Here is a 27,407-nt window from a genome sequence, read left to right as displayed (position 1 = left end):
CTGTTTTGTCTGTCTACTGGGAAATGCATGAACTTCCCAACGTTTTTTTTAAGTTTGTGGTGCCCTCCCCCCCCACACACACCCTTTCTTTTTTAAGGGAGGGTAGCTTCAGGAGACATGGCTGCTTGCTTGCTTTCTGGTGTGGTGTAAAGTTTTCCGTTGAGAGACAATAATGTACATTCCTCTGGCAGGACGGGATGGATTTTTTTGTTTCTCTTGCTGTTGTTTATTTATAAGACATTTCCTCTTGCTTAGTGGAAGTTTGATCGTAAGAGGCTCCAGTGATTTTCCTTCCCACCTCTCCCCTCCCTAATTTCTCTGCCTCGGCACTCACTCTGGAACACAGTGAACTCCCAAAGCCCATCGGTGCGGGGCGAGCTTAGCAGCCAAGCCTTGCCATTCTCCAGAGACTGTGAGGTGATTCTCCTTCGTCACTGCTTGGACCAGGAACCACAGCCCTGGTGAGTGGTGAGCTCCCAGAATTTGATGTGTCAAGGCTTCTATTCTTGGTGCCGATGAGGCGAAGCAGGAAATAAAGGTTTTTTTGATGTGTTTTCTTTTTTTTTTTCTTTTAAACAAAAATCAGCAACAGTCACAATGGAATATGGAGCTCCAAGCGGCTGTCGCCGAGCTGAAGGAAAGGAGCTTTACATTGCCTGGGCAGGGAGGGAGCGGTGGGTCGTGCCCGCGGTGGCCAGGGCTGGGCTGCCGGGCGTCCCGGCGGCCACCAGTGGGTGTCAGGCTCGGCAGTCGCTGCAAGGTGCTTGGGGGGGGGGGGGGGGGACATGGGGGCTGGCTGAGCTGGGCAGCGGGAGGGCATGGGGGAGAGGAAAAAATGTTAATCCTTCCCTCGGAGTTTCTGTCTGGCAACTTTTCATGCCTCTGTGTGCTGAGCATTTACATTATGCTCTGAATACCTGATTGCTCAGCCAAGCAGAAAAGAAGCTCTACACTGGATGCATAGTAAAAGAAAATGCTTCTGTGGCAGCCACCTCTGGGAATAGGAAAAACTAGTTGGTTTATAGACTGCCGGTCCATTTGAGGGGGAGGGAAGGGGTGCATTTTTTTTTTTTAACTCTCTCACTTCCCTTCTTTTCTTTTTGTGTCTGTATGGGGAACTGGCAATCAGAAAAAACTGTACTTTGGGGTACTTAGTATACAAAATCTTAGATGCTAAAGAATTAAGTGTCTCAACCAACATTAAGGTACTTGCATAGCGTTATTTCTGGCTGGCAGACAGGGAAGCTGAGGCAGAGAAATCTGAAATCATTTGCTCAAGGCCACATGGGAAAGCCAGTGAAGGAGAAAAGCCTAGGATATGCGTCTCTCGTTCCAGGACCAAGTTGCTCAGGGTCTCCTTTTGTCCTGTCCTGCCCTGCCAAATGTAGCACTTCTGTTAATCCCTTACTGCTGTAGTGCTAAAGGAGGCCAAGCCAGCGCATGGGTTGGTCCATTCATCCTTTATCATCTCCCATATTATCTGCCTTGAAGAAATGAATCACTTCTTGACTAACATTTTCTACTGTTAATAAAGTAGGCATAGGAGAAAAAACACAAGGTAGCAGTCAAAATGTTTGTATTTTGAGGTACTATTCTGTTCTTTGAAACATGTTGTCCCTGACAAAAGAACAAAATGTTTAATGGCACCTATGTATCTCACATGGGATATTAATTATGAAGCATTCTCCTCCCTTTTGCCTTGCTTTTGAGTTTGATTCACTCAGCAGGTATATCAACACACATATGTCTCTGAGGCCCAAGGAGATACCACTTCTCCAAATGCTGCTGTTCACCTGTGAGTACATATAGAGAAAGTCACATCACGTTTTTCCTGGTTTCATGCACTGTATAAATTGTGAGGAGTGTATGCAAAGATTGGCTTTGAGTGATCTCCCACTGGAATTATCAGAGGTTTTGCCATTGACTTCAGAACTGAGCTCAATATGAAATCAAATCCAACCTTAATTAAAGTACTTGCTATTTCTTATAACCAATAAGTAAAGTCATGCAAGACTTGGTGGTTTTACTGCATGGCAATTTTTGCAAATATTTTCTTTGGGTTTGATCCACGTGGGGTTCTCAACCCCTCCCACTGTTTCAGTTTCAGCTTTAAGTCTGATTGAGCCTGAAAACTTCAAATGAAACATGGACAAACCTCTGAGTTTCATCTGGTTTTACGTTAGAACCATGAAGAACTGTGAACTCCTCTTTTTTCATATACAAAACCCTAAGCTGACCGTAGATTTTTTTCAACAACGAGCAGCAAGGATTAGCCCTTTCTCTTAGTTCACTAGCATTGTGGAACCTTTCTTTGAACTGAAACTAAATAACTAGCTCTTAACAAAACCCACAATTAGGTTGGCTGATCCCCTCAGCAGAGAGTCTTGCATACACATAGAATAACCTTCACACACATCAAAGCCCCAATCCAAATGGTACCAGCTTTTGACTAAATTGTTATTAGGATCTGAACTTGGCTGTTGCCTCACCTTTCGACAGTGTACTCAAAGCAGCTGACAGATCAGAACATCCCAAACTTTCCGGCAGTTCACATCACAGATAGAAATATAATGGATTTTTTCTTTTCTCTAAATGGGCTGTACTGAACGCCCACACACACTTTTGGGTCTGATCTTTGAAGCTTATCTCTGATTTACTTTCTCCCTCCAGGCAGTGTAAGTCTGAAAGACATAAGTACTTCTGAAATGGAAAGTTCTCAAAGCGCCATGCTAAATGTCTGAAACTTCAGACTTCTGCCTATACCACTTGTTCTCTGGATGTACTGAAGTATGTAAAGTCAAGGGCTGTCACTCTGGCAACTTTCACTGAGAAGGCAAAACAATGTTTCAATTTCTTTTTTAGGGATCTCTGTGTTGTTCTAAACCTCTTGACGTTTAAATTATTTAATTAATGTATTTATTTTGCAAGTCTCAGCGGTTGTAAGGGAACTTGTCTCCATTGGTATTTATGTACAGCAATGTGGAGAAAATCAGCAGCCTTTCTTATTATGGTATAAGCTGCCTATTGACTGCAGCCCAAGGTTATAATGGATTGCCTATGGTCTGAAATCACTGGGGTTAAAATCTGCAATTTCAAATCATATTTTAACTGGCCATTTAGACACTCCGGGATAGTGAGGTGATAAACTGTCTCATTACTAGTAACTTCTTTGTCTACTGTGTCATAGTTTATCACAGTTGCTTTAAAAAGTCAGATAGAATTAATATATACAGTTATTCTTTTATAAATGCACCGTCGGCTTCTAGTAGTAGTCATTTTAGTTACATCATCCTTTTCAACTAGTAATCTCGAAGTGCTTTACAAGTGCTGATGAATTAAACCTCCCTGTTTTACCCATAAATACAGAAAGGTATAATCACTTGCCTGATACATGCAGAGAGACAATGGTAGTCTTTCTGTTATGTTCAAACCACCAGTTTATAGTTTTGGGGAGGGGAATTATGTATGTGTGGTACAATCAAAACCACTGTTTTCGGCACAAGAATTTTGTTTGATGTGAGATGTTTGTTGTTCTGTGACTGTTAACTGCATCAGACAAGAACAAAGCATAGAAAAGGATTTAATGATAATGATACACAGATTCATAGGTACTGGAACATTTCAGAAGTACAAGAACTTAAGCTATATCCAGGATCATTTTTTGCAAAAAAAGAATGTAAGAACAACTGCCTCATTTTGAGCACCTTGCCAGTTTTAAGGTATTCTAAATCTTTATTCATCTTCTGCATTCTAAGCCTATTTTTTCTAGAAGTAGAACAATAGTTTATTTTGCAGGGTCACAGAATTGAAAAAGCACTGATTTCCCTTTCTGTAACTGAGAAAAAAAAAAGAAACTTGATTTGATTCAAGTCATATACCAGGGAAAGTTATGAAAGTAAAACTGCTTTAAAGCTAATGAGTGTAACAATATTATTAAAGCTAAATGAAAGAGATGATGGAGAATAGCACACAAAATTTGTAAATATAATTTAATGTTAATTTTATAATCTGTATTTATGTGACACAATCATATTTTCATCAAATAATGCATTAAATATCAAGATAAGAGGCATTGCCCTGCATCTGCTTGTGAAAAAGTTATTATTACATCAAAAATAGTTCAAATTCCAACCTACTGTTGACCCAGTTTTTATGATAGACCTATCTTTAGCATGTAGGTAATGGAGGTTCTCTCCTGTTTGACTACAGCAGGCAATGGGGATACTCCTTCTCCATATCTTGAAAGATTAATAAGGAGGTAGCCTTAATTCTTGAGATCTGCAACTGGGTACATCCAACACAACACTTGAATCTTTCCTGATTAAATATCTTCTTATTCCTCTGGGCATTTAGGCTAGGACTTTCAGAAATTATCAGAAATTGTGGGTGTCTATCCTGGGATATCTTAAAAGGGATTTGCAAGTTAGCCATGTAAAGCAGCCTCTAACCACAGATCACCAATCGTCATCTGCAGAGTTGCATTGTGACAGGGAACATATGAGCATTCAGCTCATGATTTCGGCTTAAGAATAAAGAAGTATTGAGGTGCATGAACTATAAAGTAAAGACTTTTCTTACTGTCCTGGGCTGTGAGAGAGGAGGGGGATGAATGAATAGTATAATGGGAATGGAGGAAAGTGGATTAGGCTTGAGGAGATTTGAATCCTTATCCCAAATCCATCACCGTATGACCTTTACATAATCACTTAACTCCTCTCCGTGTCTTGCTTCCCTGTCTGTAAAATGTAAATAACTTTTTTTCTGACCTCACCAGGCTACAGGGAGGAGAAACTTCTTCCCATTTAGCAAGGTTCAGGCATGGCTGTGATCGGTGCTTTAGAGAAGCCTGTGAATGCAGCCCCGAGACGCCCCTGTTGCTGCCCTGTTTTTCCCTCTGCACGTCTCAGGTTCTCAGAATAGGCGCGAGTTCCAGAGCTAGCATGGGTTTCTGCTGGCAAAACAAAGCAGGTGCAAATTATGGTGGGAATGAAATAGCTAGTGCTTTGAGGCAGTGGAGTGCCCAGTTCACCTCAGGGTGTATGTCTGAGTTCACAAAACACGGCTATCACGCACACCCTGATTCATTAGCTGTGTTATCTGGCAAACAAGAAGCCTAATCATATTTTAGTGGGAACATTCTTATGATAAACTCTGCTTTAGTGAAACTCCATATATAGTGCAATTTCTCCTGGCCGCGTATATTACATGGTGAAGAAAAGCTACCCTGCTGCGTATCAGAAGGCTGTAATTTCATTTAGGGGTTCTATTGACATCGTAAACTGCAAGAGCAGAGCTCAAGTGGCTATTTAAGTCATAGGAACTTCAGACTGAAATTACTGCCTGGCAGTAATTGCCCCTCCCCCTGCAGGCATGCAGGCCCGTATGAGCATACTTAATGTTTTCACCCATGTGCCTATAAATAATAAATCTCCTCGGTGGCTTCTGAAGAGAGCCGTTCCAAAATATTGTAGCTAGCTGCCACCCTTGCAGTCCATACCAGCGCAGAGAGTATCTTCCAGAGAGGCAAGGGAAGGAGCGAGGCTCTCAAGATCAGGTGAGACTTCGTGCCCGGATACACTGAGTGCTTGGGAGCTGTTGCGCTGCTGTGGCTCAGGAGGCGTATGCATGCTGCGAGCAGCGAAAGGTGAACACGCCCATGCTCGCTAGTGAGGCTGTTTGTTGTCATCATAGTTGACATGTCTGACCTTTCCCACTTGGAAGTTGCAGATATCCACACTGGCACATGTGAAGATAAATGTATGGTGCCACCTGTGATCCACAAGGCTGCAGCATATCTCCTATTTATACCATGCCTCGCTAAAGTCGCTCCCAGGAGCCATGGGACTGGTGTGATGCTGGGAAAGCGCGAGAGGCAATGGGGAGGAGGAGGAGGGCGTGAGGAGAGGAGTCAGTGCAGCTCGAAGTCCATGCAACGTTCTCATCTGCCGTCTAACGCAGCAACGGGCCTGATGCCCCTAGGCAAAAAGAATGGCACTTTTTTTTTTTTTTCTAATCTGAAAATAATGCCCAGAGCAATGGTCATGTTGACAGAAATTCAGATATTTCATCCACTTGGGTTTGTTTCAAGAAAAGAGTGAAGTCTGGGAGCAGTTGCTTTTTGTCAGGAAAACGAGGTTAACCATTCTTCATAGCTTGTCGAGAAACCTGGCTTTTAATCCAGACACAGGAAGAGACTTTAATTATGATTATGGGCAAGAATCATTGCTTTTGTGTGCCTTAATATTTAGATATCCAACTTAAAAATTCTAGCAGGAGTGTCTAGAAACTCAAGTATCTCAAATTCATGTAAATTTACTCTTTGTTTCTCTTTCCTTCATTTTTTTCAGATATGGGGGTGGAAGCACTTTTTGTAAGCATTTCTGAGGCCTGTGGGTGCAAGATAGGTGTTAAACTGCTGGTGGAACAGAATTAATATTTATTTATTTTGTCTGAACCAGTTTGTCCATTCTTACATTTCATTTAATAGAATGGTAGTTCCCCATGCTAAACTGCATATAAAAAACACTTAGTTATTTTATTAGTATTTCTATTCTTTATAAAGAAAACTTTATTTTGTTTTTGGAGCTAGTTTTTTCCCAGAAAATCAATTAAATCGTTGCCTCACCTTCTTAAATGCCACCATCCTGTGATTCCTGAGACAGTGGTATCGTTTAGATGAAACAGCAGTGTTGAAATTAAATAACTAAGGTTTGTATAGTTATTAGACATGGCAGTCTGCAGTAGCAGCTCAGACTTCTCATCTGAAGTTAAGCTGTTCATGCTTGCATTTCTTTTGACTATGAGCAATGGTCTACACTGCTTACTTTGGATAGACAGATGTCCTACAGGTATGCATTAAATATTCTTCATGAATCTGTGAGTGTGGGCTTACACACACGCACACGGCATGAATGGGAGAAGTGAATTCTGAACACCGTACTGCTGCCGGTGGGGACGATGCATCAGTTGCTGCCATCGCTGCTTTCTGCTTTTGTTCTAACAAGAATTAGCCAGGTCTTTCTGTGCCATTGCTTGCCCACTTTCCTCCCTTCACTTTGTTGACTTCTGAACCTTATTATGACTGGTGTTACTGTGCTGGCTGTGTAAATATTGCAAGTGAGAAAAAAATGAAGTCCACAAACTGTGGATAACAGCAGATCCTGCAATACAGTGAAATCAAAATAGGATATTGTATGCCAAGACTTAGAGTTCTCATGGTCTTTATCTCCGAATGAAATAACTGAAAGTGGTTACGGTTTTCTTCGTTTAGTATAACTGAATGTATTGGGGGCTGAATATCTTCAGTGAGGTATTGACTGCCTGATGGCATGTGTCCTTATTTCAGGATGTGATGTCCTGGCATGAAGATAGGGTAGCCTTTTGTCCCACTGAATCTGAGTGCCTGAAATCTAAAGCTATGTTACTGTATTGGTGTCTGTCCAACAAAGATGTGTGTTCTACTTGTACCATGTGGAAAAATGAATAAAATATCTGAAGTTAAAAAACAATTTATAAACACCATATGCACATACATACTGCATGCACAACTTCTCTGAAAATATTACAATGGGACGCCCTTCCAGATTCTGGTTGTAAAAGATTGTAACTTAATTTCTTCTACAGGTTTTTAGTCAAGAAGCAATGCAACAGTGTCTGTTTCTTTCAAATCAGCAAAAGTATAATAGAATAGAGAGTGTTTTTTAAAATGAAATGTTGATCTGTCTGTCTAATATACAGTGTTTCTCAAGCTACCAACCTCTTAACTTGTAGGTACCAAAAACTAATTCACACTTGAGGATGCTACCGCAGAAATTGGTGAAGTGACTAATGTAACATTATGCCCTGATGGAATCTCTCTGACTCTAAGCCCCCTGTCGTAGCAGCTTTGGTTAACTCACTAGAAGAGTAGGCCTACCCTGTATCTGCCTATGGGAATGGAGGGCTCTGCAAGGCTCTGGGACATGTCACAGGGATGAAGCATGCTTCTTTGGAGTCTAAGCCTCTTAGAGCCAGAACACCTGGCCCTTGGTGAGAAAAAGGACTGCTCCTGGCTGTGGAGCACCAAACTTCTTCCAGTACATGTCTCTTGGGAGTAGCATCACTGCTGCTACTGAGTCCCTGGCTCACTGAAACACAAGAGGAGACTTTACTGCTCTTTTGGTCCCATCTCTTGTTTGCCTGCTGCAGCACTACCATCATTTGTTTTGCTGGCACAGTGCTGCAGTTTCTTTGTAAAACTGGAGAGAAGCTGTGGCACCATTTTAGAAATGAGATTGATGAGACTGCTACACTGAGGAAAGAATAGAGAATATCTGACACGCTCATTCTTCCCAACCCTGAAATCTGCATCTGGGTTTAAGGTTAGATAAGATCACTGAGAATAATTGTGGTGGGCAATTTTTACTTTTTAATGACTGAAAATGACCCCGGATGTATCAGTCTCAGCAGTGTCACCCTGTAGCATGACTTCATTGCAAGACTTCCTCCTTCCAGAACAAGTGGTGCAAACAGTTCCCCTTCATCCATATTAGTGCTTTCAACGTGTGATGCTCTGTGGTGTAGGGAATGCTACAGCTGTTTTTACTTTAGAAATACTAGTAGTCTGTTTGATATTATATCAAGGGGGCTCCATAAAATTGACTGCTGTGTAGAGCAAAGACAAGTACAAGGGCAAGCTGAATCACTGGCTCTATTTGTATGTGTTTTCACATAGTTTTGTGGGGAAAAGACATATATTTGACAGGAGAAAGGCTAATTCTTCTCTGTCAGTCAGTGGAAGGCATAAGGTTTAGTGAGAAGAGATTGGATGGGCTTGAATGAATTTTGTAATTCTGAATGTATCTAGGAAATAGAGCTGAATGATGTATAGAGAACTCCTCTGTCAGTGTGGAAAATTAGAGATTTGAACAAGATGAGTTTAATACTAAAATGAAATGAGAAGAAGTTATGATTAATAGGGTCTGGCAGAGACAGCATACTTATATATAATTTTGGAGGATTAGGAAATGATCCCTGAGTAGATGTGGATCTGAGGGTTTGGAAGAAAGTGGTGGCCCTGCAGGCAGCCCCAGCTGGCTCATCTGGTTTTAGTGGAAGTTCCAAAAGTTTTCTGCACCAGGAGTGAAGTGAAAGAGTTAAATCTTTGATTTTAGAAATTTAAAGCATTTTAAAATTTATATTATGAGATTAAAAAGATAAATTAAGGAATACGTATGTGCTGAACTGAGATAGGTTTTTGGTCTGTCTCATCTAGTGTCCTGCTTCTGAAGCAACCCGTAGCAGTTCTTCGAGGGAAAGACATTTTCCTTATGGATACTACATCTAACTAGCTGATCAATACTGAACATTGGACATGGAGGCTAGATTCTTTCTGACCCCTTTGACAATCAACTTGTATCCTGAAGCATCAGTTTGTTACATTAACTGATAAATGGTCAAATATGCGGCTAGATTAAATTCGTCTTGTCTTACATGGCTACAGATGCATCTCATAATCATTAAAATTACTCACTGGCCTGTGAGAAAAACATAAAGAAAATTATTTTATAGACACTCACAGAAAAGGATAACATTCACAGCTCACTTGTTATCTTTGTTCTAGCTGAATAATTAGCTATTTTATTATATTCTAAGGATTTTTAGAAACTTGGGTTTTATTCCCCCCACCCCACTAGACATGCTGAGGTTCTATGTATTTTGTCTTGCATACTCCCATTTTGAAATTTCCTTCAGAACAAGAATCATTTCTCAGTTTAACACCTTTAATTATTTCTTTGTGTAGGAAAAAAGCCCTGGGTTTTCATACTGGTGTTTTCTGACTTATCCATGTAAAGTCAGCAAATACAGAATAATTACTTCTAATACAGAATTTTCAAAAAGCAAGTTATAATAGAAATGAGGCAACTGCAACTCTTATCTTTGCCCACCTCTCTCCAGAGTCCCATTCTAGTGCACTTTCCTTTAGGTGGCACTCCCACATTAACTTGTGTATGACCAGAGCTATTTGTGCTCTGTCATCTGTGTCTTGAAATATGATGGAGAGACTTTGAAATTATATTAATTGTGGTGTCCACATCCTCTCTTCATTAAAAGTTGAAAATTGCTGTTCAAATATTTCATAATCAAAAATTAATCCCAGTCTACCTGTTCCAAATCATATATTATGTCCTCTGGGAATGAATCCCAAATCCCTGTTACAATTTGGATGCTCTCTCCTCTGGGTGTTGATTACAAATTCTGGTTATTCTTCACATATTTTGTCGTAGGGGGAATTAATCTCAAGTTCCTGGCTACTGCTCTGGGACTGAAAGCTATTTATAATTAAGATTTTTCTATTAAATGGATATCAGCAACGAGCTTCTCTGTCTACATTTTTGGGGTTGTCTTCTGGCATGTAAACTCCGTCTCGATTCGCAGAGTGGCTATTAGTGCAGAATGGTGACATTTGGTAAGATGATGTGAACATTTTCACAAGAATGCAGTAAAGTAGTGCAAATAGGATGGCTGAATAAAAGCAGAAGCGTTGTATCAGATCTGTAGAGGAATACGCGAGCGTGCAGTTCAGCAGTTGTGAAGCACCCTACAATTGCAAGCCAGTTTCCACATGAAATCATAACAATCTTAGTTGTGTAAAAAGGAGGAATATCCTTTCTACTTTTCAGCAATGGATAGAACAAGAATAAAAATACTGTAGTGAGAGGCAGCAATATAAAAACACCAGATAGTGTATGTGTTTTTGATGTGTGAATCCTTATTCTGGCTGACTATTTTCAGCAACTCAGACAATAAAATAACTGCTATTTTTTCACATAGGCATAGTCAGTTTGAATAAATGATATAAAGCACAGAGAATAAAAGTCTGCAGCTCTGTAGCTATGTACATCCCTGTTTCTCTAGAGGGAGGAAAATCAGAATAGGTCTGAATTCAGCAGAAGTTGGAATGTGGACCTACATTTACTTGTTTTAGTCCCACTGCTGCTGCTAATAGACCTGGTGTTTCTAGCAGCAACAGTTGGCTCCTGCATTCTTTTGCACTTCAGAAGAGATCCCAGTTTCCTTTTTTTCCTCCTCTTTAGCGGTGGGCAGCTCTGCAACCTTTTGATCATGCCGACTTTGTACGTTACATGACTGAACTCAGCTATGCCAAACATCCTTTTAGGAAGTTGACACTTGTGCCATTTGAAAAAAGGCAGAGAGAGAGAGAGAGAAAGAGAGAGAGAGGAAGAAGAATGAATCCCGACTGCTTCCACCTGCCCTTTTGATTAAGAGAGCAGTAAGTCAGCAGAAGAGGTGTGACTCCTAACAAGCAGGGGTGTATGCAAGACGGCTGTGGTCTGTCTGTGATGTGTGTACGCACACACACAGACGAAAGGAAGGAAAAAGATGGAAGTTAGGCAACAGTAATCAGAAATGATTACAAGGAATGAATTAATTGATGGAATGTATATGGAGACAATCAAAGAGATGAGATGATACAAAGGAGATGGCCTTTGATATCATCCTAAACTAGATGAAGGAGGTGGAACTTGGGGACTTCCAAAGTCCCTTTCAGAAGTAATAATTTTGATTTTGTAACACTTTTCTTCCTATTCATGCCCTTGCAATTACTATTTTGCATGTGTATTGGGACCATTAATACCTCCAGTTTTTCAAAATCTTTGCCCTGTGTAGGTCTGACAACAACATAATGACCATCTCTGTTATCCCAGGCTTGGAATTAGTGCACAGTTTATGGGTGGTTTTAACATTGGCATACAAAGAAAACAGGAACAAGATTTAGCTACTCTAGCACGCGCAAAAAATAGACAGGGAGAGATGGATATTGCATAACTTCGGACAAGTCATAAGACTTTGTTGTGTCTACTAACTCAGTCCCCTCGTTTGGTTAAAATGCCAAGAGCTCATTGAAAAACATGTGGTCTAGCCCTGCAGCAAGTTAGAAAATCACCGGGCTTGCTCTTTCCAACGTGCTCACTTAGAGTTCTGCTACTTTGTAAAATTTTTAGCTTCCTTTTCCTATTCCTCTGGAAAAATCTCCCTGGAAAGTTTGTTACAGGCTGCTCTGTGTGAAGCCCCAAACCTGTAACAGCTCCGTCTTTGAGGTGATGGTGTTTGCGTTGCCCGGGGAGACGCTCCGCGCTTATGATGACAGTGATCATGTCAGAGTGGCTCCGCGACGCGCCTGTGGCTCTGTGACACGAGCTCAGGCAAGGAAGCACGCCAGGCTGTCTGGCAGGCAGCGGTAGCGCCAATGCACTCCCAGGGTGCCGCACCCCCGAAGGGGTCCCGCTTCACATCTTCCCTGCTTCAGCTCCTTGGAAAACGCATTGCGGCGCGCCATGGTCATACCACCAGTGGTGAGTGCATCCAGCCAGACGCCTGCTGAGCTCAGTTTGGACCTGCAAGGCATATAGCCATGTCAGAGAATCCTGGTTGGCCCTTGTGAGGAGCGACTTTTTAGCTAGGGCATCTCCATGCTTCTGTGCTGCTTCAGGCATTGTCTTGCCCAGTGTCCCCCTGCACCTGCCTCTGTTGCGCTGTCCAGTGTGGGCATACGCAGGCAGGGTCAGTCGATTCAGCAAGGGACTGCACATTTCTGAGGCCAGTAAGAATATCCAGGATTACTGCAGTGAATGTTAACGTATTTTGGGATATTAATTAAAGCTTCTGTTTAAAGATTGAAGCCAATCTCTACTGAGATGTAGGAGAAGACTTTGATAGGAGGGAAGATTATCTGCCTACTGAGGGTTTTTTTTTTTTTAACCTCTTCCTTCAATATAACTGGTGCTGGTCATTGTTGGAGATGAGTTACTGGACTGAACGAATCACTAGTTCTTTAGTTCTTTGTTTAGAACGACTCACTAGGTTGCTATTAAAAAAAAAAAGGAAGAAAGGAGAAGGGAAAAGGAGTGTGTGAGGAGGAATAGGAGGAATAGAAGAAGGCCAGAAGGCACAATAATGTTCAAATGAGCTCTTTAGAATCCTAAAGAAAAAGTACTGTTTTTTAAATGATGTGTAAAATAGTTCCCTGTGTGAAAATCTATATATATATATATTTTTTTTTTGGTAGAAATTGCTCTTAAATAAAAAGGCTTTGACACACTGCCTTCTCATGCACTCAATCAGCCATTTGTGTCATCCGCTCTTATGTGTGTGCTCTCTCTTCCCTGTGGCCGATCTACAGAGGATGGGCGCTCGCTACTGGGAGTGCTGGTGGACACCAAGTTAAGCATGAGGCAGCAATGTGCCCTTGTGGCCAAGAAGGCCAATGGTATCCTGGGCTGCATCAGGAAGAGTGTTGCCAGCAGGTCCAGGGAGGTGATTCTCCCCCTTTACTCAGCCCTGGTGAGGCCACATCTGGAGTACTGCGTCCAGTTCTGGGCTCCCCAGTACAGGAGGGATGTGGCACTACTGGAGCAAGTCCAGCGAAGGGCCACAAAGATGATTAGGGGACTGGAACATCTCTCTTATGAGGAAAGACTGAGAGAGCTGGGCCTGTTTAGCCTGGAGAAGAGAAGGCCAAGAGGAGATCTTATCAATGTGTACAAGTATCTTAAGGGAGGGTGTCGAGAGGATGGGGCCAGACTCTTTTCAGTGGTGCCGAGCGACAGGACGCGAGGCAACGAGCACAAACTGAAACACAGACGCTTCCATCTGAACATGAGGAAAAACTTCTTCAGTGTGAGGGTGACAGAGTACTGGAACAGGTTGCCCCGAGAGGTTGTGGAGTCTCCTTCTCTGGAGATATTCAAAACCTGCCTGGACGCGATCCTGTGCAACGTGCTGTAGGTGACCCTGCTTGGGCAGGGGGGTTGGACTAGATGATCTCCAGAGGTCCCTTCCAACCTCAACCATTCTGTGATTCTGTGATATTGCTTCAGGTCACTGTTGAGCTACGGGAAGTGGTGTTGGAGACCCTGCTGCAGCACTGGCAGCCATGGGCTGTGTGGCAGCAGGGAAGCAGGCTAGGGAGAAGTTACACTAGCCTGTACCTATGCACGTACTTTTGTAAAGCTAAGACATAGAGCTAAGAAATCTCAGTTTTCAGCATCACCACCTTTGTTTGAAACCTTAGCTGGCACTACGTGATGTAAGCGCAGTGCTTTGGGTAGTGACCAGAGCGAATGGCACAAATGGCTGATTATCTTAGGTCATAATGCAGTTGATTGCCACACGCGCAACCAGGAGGAGCACCCAGATGGTGGGCATGAGAGGCTCAGGAAAGCAAGATTCAAAGCTGAGGTTAGTGGGACTATGAACAAATGCCATTCTGAAGCGCATTGGCTTTCTAAAACTGAAGAGTTCTATGTCATGAGGAGCTGGAGCTTAGCATCAGAGTCCGTAAACTTATTTCCAATTGGCTTAACAGTCAGAAAAGTGGCTTCATGTTTTGAAAACAAATTTTTTTGCTTTTGCAAAGGCAGTCACAAATAAGCTGACTGACAAGATGATGTGAAAGCAAGCTTCTCTCTTGAACGTTGCTTGTGCTAGTAGTCCCTGTTCTTACAGTGAGCTTTTATAGCTGCTGTGATGAGCAAAGCCTCGTGTGGCCAGAGACAGAGGATACTTAGGTGAACTTCATTTAGTGAAGAGTGTTGACTTTTCTGCGGTGAAAATTTAAGTGGAGAACCCCAAGGTCTGCCGTGCTGCTGAAACTTAGGGATCCCTTGCCTCACATGTGCCACCTGCTTCCCTGAGCCGGCCCTGCACATCCAGGATGTGTTGTGTACGATCCCTTCTCCTGATCCCGTTCTCCAACATCAGAGCACACTGCCCTTCAGAGGAGGGCTTTTCCTACAGCACTCCATTTGCTTTTGCAATGTGCTCTCAGATTCACAGGACCCCTGCAACAGGCCTCATGGTCATGGCGGTGGCAGCTTCCCTTTCTTGTCCAGTGTTGTCAAAGGGCTGTGCATTCGAGGAGGAAGGATGCAGCCAGCCAGTAGCCAGGCACGGTGTTGCTCATCCCACTCAGTGCCATTGCATTCAACAGAAACCCTGCGGGACAGCCCCAAGGGACCAGGAGGGCGGTTCAGCCTGATGGGAATCTGGTGCCTGTGTCTCTGGGAACAATGGAGCAAATGGCACTTGGAGCCCTGCTTCCAAGTGGCTGTATGCAGAGGGGCTCGCTGAAGCCGTATTTTTAATGCAGTTGGGTATAAATGGCCCATTTTTATCCTTGCATACGTTATCCTTTCACTTCCTTCCTCTTTAAGTGATGTCTTGTGCATAGGGTTGTCATTTATGCTCCGACTGCATTTTGCATTATTACATTTTAATGGTTTTTGAAGTTCTTTCGTACATATTTGAGTTCACTGATATAAATGAGAAAAAGAAATAATCAGCATACTTGGTTTATCTGATGACATAAATTTGTTATATGATAACATGGGCAATTTCTAGGGTAAGATCAAGCAGAATATTGAGTACTAAGGAAGGGTCCAAGTAAAGCTGTCTATCTGAAAGGCCCTAAACTTAGAGTTGTTCAAAATCAACATCTGAACTTTGCAGTTCGGGCCCATTTTTACCCAACATGAGCACCATTATTAACTAAATCTATGCCTTAAACTTTGTGACTTGTGGGTTTGGATCAAATGAGGCTGAGATCTGAGTGGCCCTTGAAACCCAATTCTTTTTCGGAGTGAACATCTTCTCACATCTTGGCTTTGTGTGAGGATGTACTGCATGATCTAGCGGGTTTAACCTCCTCGACCCCATATCTACTGCTGACTTATGATCTGTTATTATCTATTATAAATCTTGAGGCTTTAGGGCAGAATTTTGCGTAGGGATAAAGGATGCTTTAATGTTGGTGCTGTGGTGGTTTTTTTTTTTAATTCTTTCTCTCATTCTCTGTTTCATGAAAATTCATTAATCTGTGACATTTAAAGACTCTGTCTGAGAGGTGTCTGGAGCAGCGGCCGGCTGCATACATCAATAGTTTCTCAGAGTCTGGCACTCTGTCAATATTTGGGGGCCTCAGTAACAGCACTTAAATGCACTGCCTGCCAGCCGTCACGCTCTTAGCATGTCTGTAAGAGTCTGAATGAACGGATATTAGCACGTCAAGTCCTTTCACAACTGGCAACACTTTAGAGACAAACTACTTGGTAGGTATCTTTTCTCTCCCCTCCCCTCCTGTTTTCTGGCATGTCTTCTTTGTTTATCTGATGTGATTTATGTATTTACACACAAATATGCATCCTGCAAAGAGGCATTATAAATCCTGAGGCTAGAGGTGGTATTATGGCATAATCTATGTAACAATGGAAATGGGCTGAAGCTGGATTTGGACCCAGAACCAGATTAAGCTTGGGTTGACTCCTGGGCCAGTTGAGTCAGAAATAGAGTTTTATTTGGATTTCACAGTGCCAAAATTTTTCGAGCTTAGTTCCAAATAATGAGAATCTTGGACAAAAATTTTACAGGAAGTGCTACTGTGGCAATATTTCAACCAGCTCCAGACCAGAAGTGGAAAACAAGCCATTTCAAGACTTGAGTCATATTCAAATCAAAACTGGTAGAGCAGGTTCAGAATCCAGGCCTTATGTTCCTTTTTTAATCCCATCCCACTGCATAAATTGGATTCAGAGCTGAATATTACTCTTGGCTACCCATGAAACTTCCCTATTTAGTGGAAAAAATTCAGGGAAGCAAAATAGGACTTTTTTTCTTCCTTCGTGAAATAGGAAATACAGTAACAAAAATTCTGATTCACAAACATTTATTGCCCTTCCTCCTTCCCCCTTTTTTTCTTACATGATGCTGTCATGTTTATTTTCTCCTTACCAGTTATGCTTCACCTTCTGCTTATTATATTGCTGGAAGAACAACCTGTGGCTCTGAAGCCATATTGTTCAGAGAAGTGAATGGCCACAGTGTCGGGAAGTTTAGGCTGGCTTCTCTGAGCTGAATGGTGGGCAGAAAGCAGTCCATGAAACCCCATCTGAATGTTTCCATTTCTGAATCTCCCTCTTAGAAAACTCAGTTTTCGTCCTCTCTCATGCTGCCTATGCCAAAAAGAGATGAAGGGACGGCTGCAGGGTGAGTCCTCCATCTAGAACGTTTTCACGACAGGGTTTGGGGAGCAAATCCTTAGAAGGATATGTCTGAGTTTGGAAACCCTCTGAAAGCACTTCTTATCATTCCTGCTTCGCCAGCTCCAGTAACACCAACCTGTGCTCCTCAGCTGTGACCTTCAGCACATCCTTCAGTGCTGGCTAGAGCAAACAACTTCTGAATCCCTTTCCAATAACATCCAGAAACTTTTTCCAATAGACTTCCAGCATTCCTCCAATAACACCTGCCCAAATTTTGCAGGATAACAGAATAGACAAAATTTTTCTGTCACAACTGCCTGCCAGAGTATGTCAGCAGCAGGAGTAGCTAACTACCCCTTCCCAAACATTTCTTTGTTCTTTTTATCATTCTCTTATCTCCTGCCTTTATCTTGAATTTTCCCTTTCTCCAGCTACAACTACATCTGATCTCCATTTTCCTGCTTGTGTCCACAGAACACTTGCACTTACAGAGTATGTTGTCACTTTTTGAAAAAAAGAAAAGCCCTATGAAAGTTTGCAAATGCCTCCACAGAGGTAGCGAGTAACAGTGGCTGCGTTTATGCCCACTTCAGGCCAGCAGCAAAGGGAAAATAAACATGCTCGAGGCTTCTGTGAATATTGGTGGTGCTTCTGGCCAGATGGCAGCAATGGCCAATAAGTACGGACAATCAACGGGGAGCAGGATTTATTTTTAATTGCAATAATTATCCTGAAGCATGGCATGGAAGGCAAAGTAAGGGCGCTCACATGGAGGGGGATTGCTGACTGCAAATGATGCCATTGGACAGAGCGCTCTCTCTTTGTCAGCGATCCATGTGGTCTGTAAGCCTTTAACAACCGCTAGCAGGAGGTTTTGGGTTAGGCTCAGCCTCAGGGGCATGGAGGCTCTGAAACGGGAGTGGTGTCTCCTCGAGCTGAACAGCAGCAATATGGGGTTGCCAGTTAAAGAGCAGAGGTCGGAAGGCTGGAGAACAAGCAGTGTGGGGGCTAACGCTACAGCGGGACTCCTCGAAACCCGAGGCACACGAGCAGACCCATACAGCAGAAGTAATCACCACGTATGTTCTGCAGTTATTCTTTCTCAGGCTGTACTTTGTTCTGCCTTTTATGGTCTCGGCAAAGTTACACATGAGCTTACAATAACCCACGCACCTTTGGTACCCAGGGAGTACATCTCAAAACATAATGGGGCACATTTGCAGCTCTGTCTCCAGTGTTTTAAAAACGTGACTGACTTTATTGTCAGTGACAGCTATGTGCGCGCTGAAAAATCTCCCCACCCCCAGCCCTGAGTGCTACATGTCGAAGTTGAGGAGTTTATATCGTGGCATCAGTTTCTATTTCTGTAGTGTTTATTTTCTAACAAGTTCTGAAGGCTTCTGTTACTTAAACAAGGAGGCCTCAGAAGATGTGAGAGGCCTCCAAAACAGAGGCAGCGAGACCTCTTTCTTTCAGTCTCATAGACTCTTGCTGCCTTTTCACAGACATACCATAGGATTGTGTTAGTAACTGGCATTTCCTGTTCGTACTAGTGACAGTTTTGTGGCTAAACCCTGCGCAGAGAATTTGGGGTAGAGCTGTTGGCATTCCACTAAGAAGCTCTTTCTATCCAGCTGCCTTTTCCTCCCTGGAAGATTGAATGGGTTTGTACCCCCAAAATGGGGATATGAAAGTGCTGAGGGGATTTGGGGGATTCAGACTTCATTCAGGAGGTGTCCCTGTTGGTTGCTGGTAGTTGTAAATGAGATGCTTTCTTTTAAAGCTGAAATTGAGGAAACGGGAAAAATCTAGACTCATCTTCCATACATATTTTACCTCTATTAATCAGTAATTAATTAAAAAAGAAACTGGTGTTCCCATGATGGGCCACTAAATATATGCAAGTAAAACTATTGGCATTAAAAAGCGATTTGACTCCAGTCAAGCAGTTATTTATATTACAATAAATCGTTCAGGCCCCAGATGAGATAAGCAATCCGTTGTGTTAGGCACTGCACACATGCGCTTTAGGAGACAGATCTAACCCTGAAGAGCATAGAGACAGCACAGGCAAAGGATGGAGAGAGAGACAAGCGTGAAGAAATGAAATGACTCACCTCGTAGACCACGACAGTGCCAAAACCAAGAACAGCGCCCTAATGTGCTGCCTCTGATCAAGACCATTTGCATTGAACTAGTGGGTTATTCACAGTAGCGTCTATCTCAGTCATGCTTTGTCTCTTCCTGTGCAGAGTAAGAGAGACTACAGAAGGCTACGGCTGGGACTGTTTCCCTCTAATAAACTAGAAAAGTTGCTGTTTGAATTCTAGTGCTTGCAGTTCCTAGCTACAAAGAGTTGGAACCAGTCCCCGGAGAGGTTGATATTGGGTGCATAGGAGCATGGCTGTAACCTCATCCATCTTCTATACATGAGCCTTCTCCTTATGCTCTTAAGGCATTAAGGTTCACAGACAGATTGCTTCCAGTGACTGGTACTGATGTTCTGTGTTTGTACTGATTCGGTACCTCCCTAAGAAAGTCACCAGCTGGTAGACTCACAGTTTAGCCCTTAGGCTTAGATCTGGGTAAAATTGTTAGGTCTAATGTTTTATTTGCTGAAAATCGCTTGCCTCAGACATGGGCTATCCAAAACTATGAAAATAAATTAACTGAGAAAAACTGTAAAAAATATATTTTGGAAAGTCAAAAGGTTTTGTTTTGATATTTTCTAAACAAGATTTCTACTTTTTTGTTTTTGAAACAAAAGTCTATTTTAATTAAAATGTATCAAACACAAACAACCAACTACCCCATTTTGTTAAACTCACAGGGGGGTTTTTTGTTTTTTTTTTCAGTGTTCTCAGTTTGGTCAGCTTACCCAAATAAATCAGTTATTTGCAGAACCCTAATTCTAATTAGAATGTAGGGCCCTGGAGACTTGCGCTATATATTTCAATACAGTACATATTTATAATGCCAAGTACCCTGTGTGGTACTCCATATATAATAATAGCAAGCAGTCCAGTACCCTGGGGAGATGAGGGCACTGGGGAAGACGCAGTGCCTATTAGCTCTTACATTTTCACTTTCAATTGTAGTAGTATTTGGAGGGTATTGCTTACAAGATAAAATTTGCATTTATTTGAGCTATTCACAAATGGGATTCACTGCAAAGCTATCATTAAAGGGAAATAAAGCAGAAGAAAAAACAAAAGATATATTCTCAGCAAAATTTGATAGGTAGACACTTTCAGAGATCCTTGCTGCTGCAGGAAGAACGTCTTCTTGCTCTACCACACCCCCACTCCCAAAATATAGAAAGACAAGCAAATAAATACAGAGGCTCTTCCTAAAGTGCTGAGACTCAAACTGTGTTCAACTCTGTTGTTGGCTATTTCCAGTGTTTCTACCTTACAAACAATTTAGTCATTTCTACTTGATCATTCCTATCTTGAAACAAGTTCTTCTCATTCCATTTCAAAACCACAGTGCCCATTTATCTGTGGATTACTTTTATGGGGAGCTCTCTAATTCCCCTCTAGCTGTCTCAGGTATTCCTGATGTGCTTGTTACTTATGTATGTGTTGCCACTCTGTGTAGGTACCTGGTTGGAAATGAAGTTGTCACTTTAAGTTTCTGTGCAAGTTACTCCTCCTTCTTTCAACCAATATTATTTAGTGTTTTCTCCATTAACATATGTCCATGAGAAATAAAACCATGATCTTACCAAACCAGCGTGCTTCTTAGTGTGGTCAGTCTCATATTCGCTCTGCTCCCTTTTTGCAGAAGTGCCCCATAGTCTAAACTCGGATACCCAGAGTGCTCTGCCACTCGCTCTGAAGTGCTGCAGCCTGGGATTTGGCTCCTTTCAGGTGAAATTCTCTCCAGTATGCAGGGCCTGTGCAGGCTTTGGCTCTGCTCCAGTCCCAGCTGCACGACTCAGGTGGTAGGTGTATGGCCCCTGCAATCTTTCCGTAATGAAATGAATTTCTTCCTGTGACCCCAGCTGTCTTGGTGAGTTGTCAGTGGAGAAAGTTGCCTGTAGGATTGCTAGGCCTTAACTACGAAGTCCTTAAAGATTAGGAGCAGACCTGCGAATGCAGAACTCTTCAGCATTCACTTCCTTTGTTTGAAGAATCATAATCGTAGAAAGCCCTAGTGCCAGTGCTTGATCCAGTAGTCTAGAAACAGAACGACTGCCAAATAGGGAGCACTAGATAAAATGTAAGAAACAAGACTTGACCAAGCCCTCTCTGACTCACCACATCTGCTTTTTGATGAGCTTAGTTTTGTGTACGTTTTTGGAAATTAGTTTTGACATCTGTGAAAGCCTCTTACTGCCATGTCCTTACCTCCAGAAATCTCAGACATTGCTGGACAAAGCAGGAATCTACTCCCAGTGTCAGATTTCTCTCTCCCTTCCATCACCCCACAGCTACCCCATATAAATCTGTATGTGATCGTAGGGGCTGTGAGATTGGGAATAAAGAGAAATGTGATAGGAAAAAAGGGTAGATGAGATGTGTGGAGGTGAGTGTACACTGCAAGAGGATGGGAAAACATTTTCTAATGAGTATGTGCAGGTAGGGAGGAGGAAGGATCCCTTTATTAGTCTTCATTTGTTTGGGACTTCTGCTGTCATATTTTGGCAGTCCTACTACTTGACCCCAATACTCAGAGTATACCCATAAGATTATTTGGTGCCTCTGAGACTTACAGTTTCAGCAAGAGAGGTGCAGGAATACAAGTTCAACCACTTTTGCAGCTGGTGCCATAGTGTAGACAATTTTGGAGAAATGAGTGAAACTTTTACTGGTGGTGGTTGCTGTTTTCTTTGTGCATTCATTGCAACTGGAGCAACCAAAGGTTTGTCTAGACCAGAACTCAAGGTTAGTTATTATCCTCATAATCCATTTCCTTTTGCCAACAGCAGCAGCTTATGTGGATAAGTCAGAAGGGACTGTTCACATCACGGGCAGCCTCTTTTTGTGGTCTTCATTAAGCTTTGGACCATTAGCTCAAGACGTGTGATTATTTTGTTTGTTCAAAAAGCAAGACAAGCAGAGCCTCCTCTGAGTGTTTCTTTCAAGCAAACCAGCATGACTGAAAACTGGGAGCTTGCCAGAAAACGTTACGTGAAATAATAGTGGTAGGTTCATCTTAGTGTGGGCAGGGAGAGAACTGTATCCTCTATTTTACTACTTCAAACATGCAGTGTCCATATGCCGTAGAAGAGCTGGTTTATGGATGGAGTATGAAGGCTACTCCTTGATCTACTTCGTGCAAGCACTGTTTATGTGCTGTAGATATGTAGTCTTATGGATATGAGTATCAGCTGTTGATGCAGTCCAAACACATAGCATCAATATTCAGTATGCTATAGACAGTCCCATTTTTCTCCTTTATGTTTAGCGTTAGTACACAGAGCCAAATACTAAAAGAGGGTCACATGATTAAATTAATACCATTAATTATTTAGAAACAATCAAAGGAAATACAAGACATCTGGCTTTAAGCCCAAACAACTTATGGCACTGCTGTTGCCTTGTAACCTCATCAACTCATAGTCCAGTCGTCTCTCTTCTTTTATTAGCAACGCAGGAGATTGCCCCCCTCCTTTCCTGCCTTATTTCTGGCAGCGTGGAACACAGATCACAAGACTGGGCTATATAGTTGTCTGATTTTGTGAGTATAAAATCTGATTAGTTCTATGATGAAAAGACAGCCCCCCCACACACACATCCCCGTGGTATACTGTTTGATTAGCAGTGTGTTGCATGCATAGATTGCATTTTGCTCTTTTTCTCTGTATCAGAAACTAGCTGCCGTAGGAGGGAAAATGCTGTTGTTACTGCAGTGCTCAAGTCATTAAACATGCATGTTGAGTTAGGCGGCATACAACGTATAGTGAGAGACGGTCCCTGCCCTGAAGAGTGCACAGTCTACATAGCCAAGGATGGAGGAGAAATAGTATCACAGTGAGTGTAAGTAATTTGCCCAAGATCATGCAGAAGGCCTGTGACAGAACCAGAAATAGAGCCTTGCACTCCTCTTACCCGGTCCACTGACTTAAGGGATCTCCTTTCCCTGGCTTAGGCCAGTGGCCTTTTCCTCCATAGCCATGGCCAGGCATTTTCCGTTGGAATGATTTTTCAGTGGAAATTCTTTTTCTTGAAATAAAAATTTTCCATGGGAATAACAGTTTTCCACAAGAAAAGTCAAAACAAATATTTCCCAACTGCTGGTCTGGAAGACTCTTTTCTCTTTTTCTAGCCAGTTGACTGAAAATTTCCATTTTAGTTATCTCAGAGGTGATTTTTTCTGGAAACACTTTCTTACGTGAAAAAAGACCCACTTCTCTGATTTCTCATTTCAGCTCAGGAATAGATCATTGCCCACCACCACCCCAGCAAGTCATTATGTCTTCACAGTAAGATCGTTCCCTTTTCTTTCAGCTCTAATCCTCAGTCTCTGTTAGTATAGATGATTTAATACAATCTAATCATGCAGTTCTCATGTTCTGCAGGTTAACTAGTACACAAAGCTTCCTAAAGTGGTTTCACACTTAGTGGGACAAAACAAAGTTTGCTGCTGATCATTAGGGTTCCACCTTTCTGTACATCAGTGAATGTGGACCCGTTTTGATTATTAGCACGTGTGTTGAAGTTTTCTCATTACTTCTACTGTTAGTGGAGAGGCAGTGACTTTCATTTCTTTCTTTAATCTAGAAAGCATGGTTTCACTGGCTGTTCTCTTAATGGTTGTTGAGAGTAGCACTGAAGAACTCTTATTATATGAAAGGGCATTGAAACTTCTGTCACAGTAAGGATCTCTAGGCAGTCTTTACCTGCTCTTGACTACTATTTTGAAGATGCACATGCCCAATTATCTGTTAAAAAGTATCCCTTAACTGAAATGGTTCTGAAAAGCTTACTTTAGACTAGCACTTTGTATTACTTGCACTATTCTGTAGCCTGCACTTGTCCTCAGAAATGAGGACACCAGATAAACAGAGAGAGTGTGATTTTTAAAAGCATGCAGTTATCCCCATTTGGTTTCCACTGCATTCAGTGTGCGTGTTAACACTACCTTCAGCAAAGGCAGAGTTAGACCCATGCAGAAGGCTTTAAAAAACAGAAAACCACCCTGGGCTATTTGCAGGCAAGAACATATGTTGTAAGCACTTATCCTCCTTTCCCGGGTGTTTGTTGAAGGGGCCTAGCCTGCTCTGTGAGTAATAGTATAGTTCATTTTGACGCTATGATAGATTTGTTTCTTCAGTGGTGTCCCTTTAAGTTTGTGCTCTGTTTCTCAAAATCTTGTATCTCCTGAAATTGAATTTGAACAAATATTCTCCATACGCAGTTAAATAAATCTGGATGCTGCTTTTGATTTTGCTGTACCTACTTGTGTATTTTGAATTTATCCCTGTTATTGTCAATTTTATTTTAAAAAAGCCTATAGATTAAGCCATTCCAAGGCTTCATTTATTTGTTTCCTTATACTAAAGCCACTACTTTTTATTTTATTTTCTTCAAATGTAGTCATTATGTACTGTTTGTTGTTTATGTAAATTTAAATTTTTCTTTTCTTTTTTTCTCCCCCTTTTTCTAACATCTGCATTGCATCTTGATGGCAAGAGCAGCAGTGGTTGGCAGTTTTCCTCAACTTTGCAAGAGAGAGAGAATTGGTTGGAATGAAACCTTGCTCTCCATACAGTCCGCTTGAGATGCAGCATTGAAAGGTATCATCTCCTTTTCTGTCTTGAAATCAAAAATGAAAACCACAAGCAGGTAGAAATCATGGTGCCAAACCACCTGTTGATTCACAGCAGAAAAGCCTTTGGCAGTACATTTTTCACTCTATCCAGCTGGAACAGTTGAATGCCTGATACCCACAGTATCTGTCTGTACCTGCACTTTTTGTAAAGAGGCTAATTCACCTAAGGAGATTTAGATTGAAATTTAGGTTAAGTTAGCACAGCAAAGAATTTTCTCCTCTTAGTCTTGCTTTTTGACTAGAGTAGTGTATGTCAGTCATATATTTTTGTCCAGTTTTCAGTGATGTCCCTCAAAAATAGCAATCCTGAAGTCCCATGCTGTGCTTTATAGAGCAAACTGAGATTTGTTGGAACAGCTGTGTATGGAGAGTCCAGATCTGTAATAGTATAATATCATGGAGGTCAGAATTGGGTGTATGGATGAAACTGTGAAGAAAAGACTTGTGAAATGCCCTGTTCCAACTAGTAGTATCAATATTTCATCTTTTGAGAGTATTACAGTTCAGAAATTCATTCAAAATCAAGTTAAAATCCTATCCTTGGATGCTACACATGTGCTCCCTGTGCCATATGCATTACAGAAACAGCCACTGTGTATTAATATGGCATTACAATTTTGGACTCCACACACAAAAATTAATGACTTTCTTGAAGTAAGAGTGATGTAGCATGCTGACACATTTAAGTCCATATGTTCATGGACATGTGTCTTCCAGTGCATGAATAGAACTAGAAATCCCAGATATTCTTCCCTTTCTTATTTCCTGTAAAGCCGTGCTGGGAAGGTAGGAGAATATAAGTGATGCCAGGCTGGCAGGCTTTGGCCCATAAATAGTAGTACAGTAGAATCGTATTTTATGTTCTTAAATGCTCTTATCTGTTCTGCTCTGTTACTAGTACTAGTTGACTTCCATGGATTTGCATAAACATAATTTAGAACAGATTTGGGACATGCTATTTATATTTGTGCAGATTGCTTCATGTTTGTGAAACAGTTATTTCCTGTGGATCTGTAACATTGTCCAGTGTTGTGCAATGCTTTCATATGTATATATGACTGGTTAAAACACAAAATGAGTTTTGAAACATGACAAGGAACAGTAAAAGCTGCATAGTAACTGAGCTACCCTTGGCTGTCCATACACTGTCCAGTTAATGTGGTTACTGCACTCTGAAGCCTTTCCAAGGCTGAGTAAGACATGCTGAGGCCTGGTAAGATACACATTTCTTTTTAATTCTCTAAAGATTTCCATTACAGATGCTACAATGACATGAAATCCATGACTGCAATCCATATCTTTAGTAGCAGTAACAATGAAGGGTGTTAAGTATATCCCCCAAATCAACGGTGTGAATTCTAACCATTGGTGGTGACCTGTGCATGAGAATTTCATATAGTAAAACCTAATTCTGTTCTGACAAGGAATGCTCTGAACTCCCAGCATAAAATAAAAGATATTCTTTTCTCTCCTGCCCTATCTCGAGCCTAACTTGGGATCAAAAAGCCAAGCAGGGTTCTTTCATCACCAGCTGTAAAGATCCTGTAAGTCAGATTGTCCCCTCAGGCTGTGTTTTGACAATATTGTAAATCCAACTTTTGGAACTTACTACCACATCGAGAACTCTGTCACCTCAAAACACAAAGCACGGATCCATTATAAATTCTTTCTTCTGAATCAGTTTTTTAAAAATAATTTGATGTGTTAATTCTGTACCAGCAAACTTTATACCTTATCCAGTATCTTCTGTTCCCCACTGCCGACATTAACACCTGCAAGTTGTGGCAGAAATGTGATCTCATGCCCTCACATGACCCAGATGAAATTTGTACTGTGGAGTTATCCATTAGTGCACAGGCTGTTAATGAACAAGCACCGTGGAGTCAGTTACTCCCCTGAATTTTGTTGTCTTCCTATTCCACCCTTATTACTCTTGTCTACACTGGAAGGTTGCACAGGCATCAGTAAGAGCAAAATTTGGTCCTGCGTTTAGAGGGGAATCAGAAAATGTGTTGGATTTTGTACATGCATATCAACACTTCCAATTCAGTGAGCTGTGTTGAGAAGAGTGAAAAAAAGCTAAGTCTTGTTTTTTTCAGTAAATGAAGCCACTATAGTACAGGAAAAGTACAGGGGCAAACTCCTTTTTACCTAAAGTCTAGAGAATCTAAAGGACAGGCAAAGCTTATGAGTTCTGATTTTAGGAGATTTTACAAGGGATGAGTTTGGCCAGTATTAAAATTTGTCTGAAATTCTTATTGTTTTCTTCTGCCCCCCTCCCCTTTGCTCTTCTGTGTTGTGTGATGAATGCAGCTTGCCCAGATTTTGCAATTGTAGCTTTGTGCTTAAAAGCCGCTTTGACACAATGAATGTCTTTAACAAATTATATTTCAGAATTCTTCCAGGGAGTTTGTAGTTCAGAAAGACAGGGCTGCTTGCAAAATTTTCAATTTCAGAAATGTTGTGCACTTCAGGTTACAGGATTTCCTTTATCTTGATGGACCAAAATGATTCTCAGTTTGATGATGTTGGTCTGCTGGAAACAAGAGAGGAGGAGGAGGAGGAGGGAAGAACTTTAGAATGATATTG

General features: G+C 41.7%; 1 long non-coding RNA gene across 1 annotated transcript in view; it reads left to right on the top strand.

The window, feature by feature from the left end:
• Positions 1-24,733, top strand: part of LOC106490627 (uncharacterized) — a 328,891-nt gene extending 304,158 nt beyond the window's left edge. The window contains exon 5 of the long non-coding RNA XR_010883175.1: positions 24,685-24,733. This is a non-coding gene — a long non-coding RNA (uncharacterized lncRNA). The remainder of the gene's footprint in view (positions 1-24,684) is intronic.
• Positions 24,734-27,407: the final 2,674 nt, after the last annotated feature.

Source organism: Apteryx mantelli, chromosome 1 (genome assembly GCF_036417845.1).
Source record: "Apteryx mantelli isolate bAptMan1 chromosome 1, bAptMan1.hap1, whole genome shotgun sequence".
Taxonomy (NCBI): domain Eukaryota; kingdom Metazoa; phylum Chordata; class Aves; order Apterygiformes; family Apterygidae; genus Apteryx; species Apteryx mantelli.
This window is presented reverse-complemented; position numbering and strand designations above follow the sequence as displayed.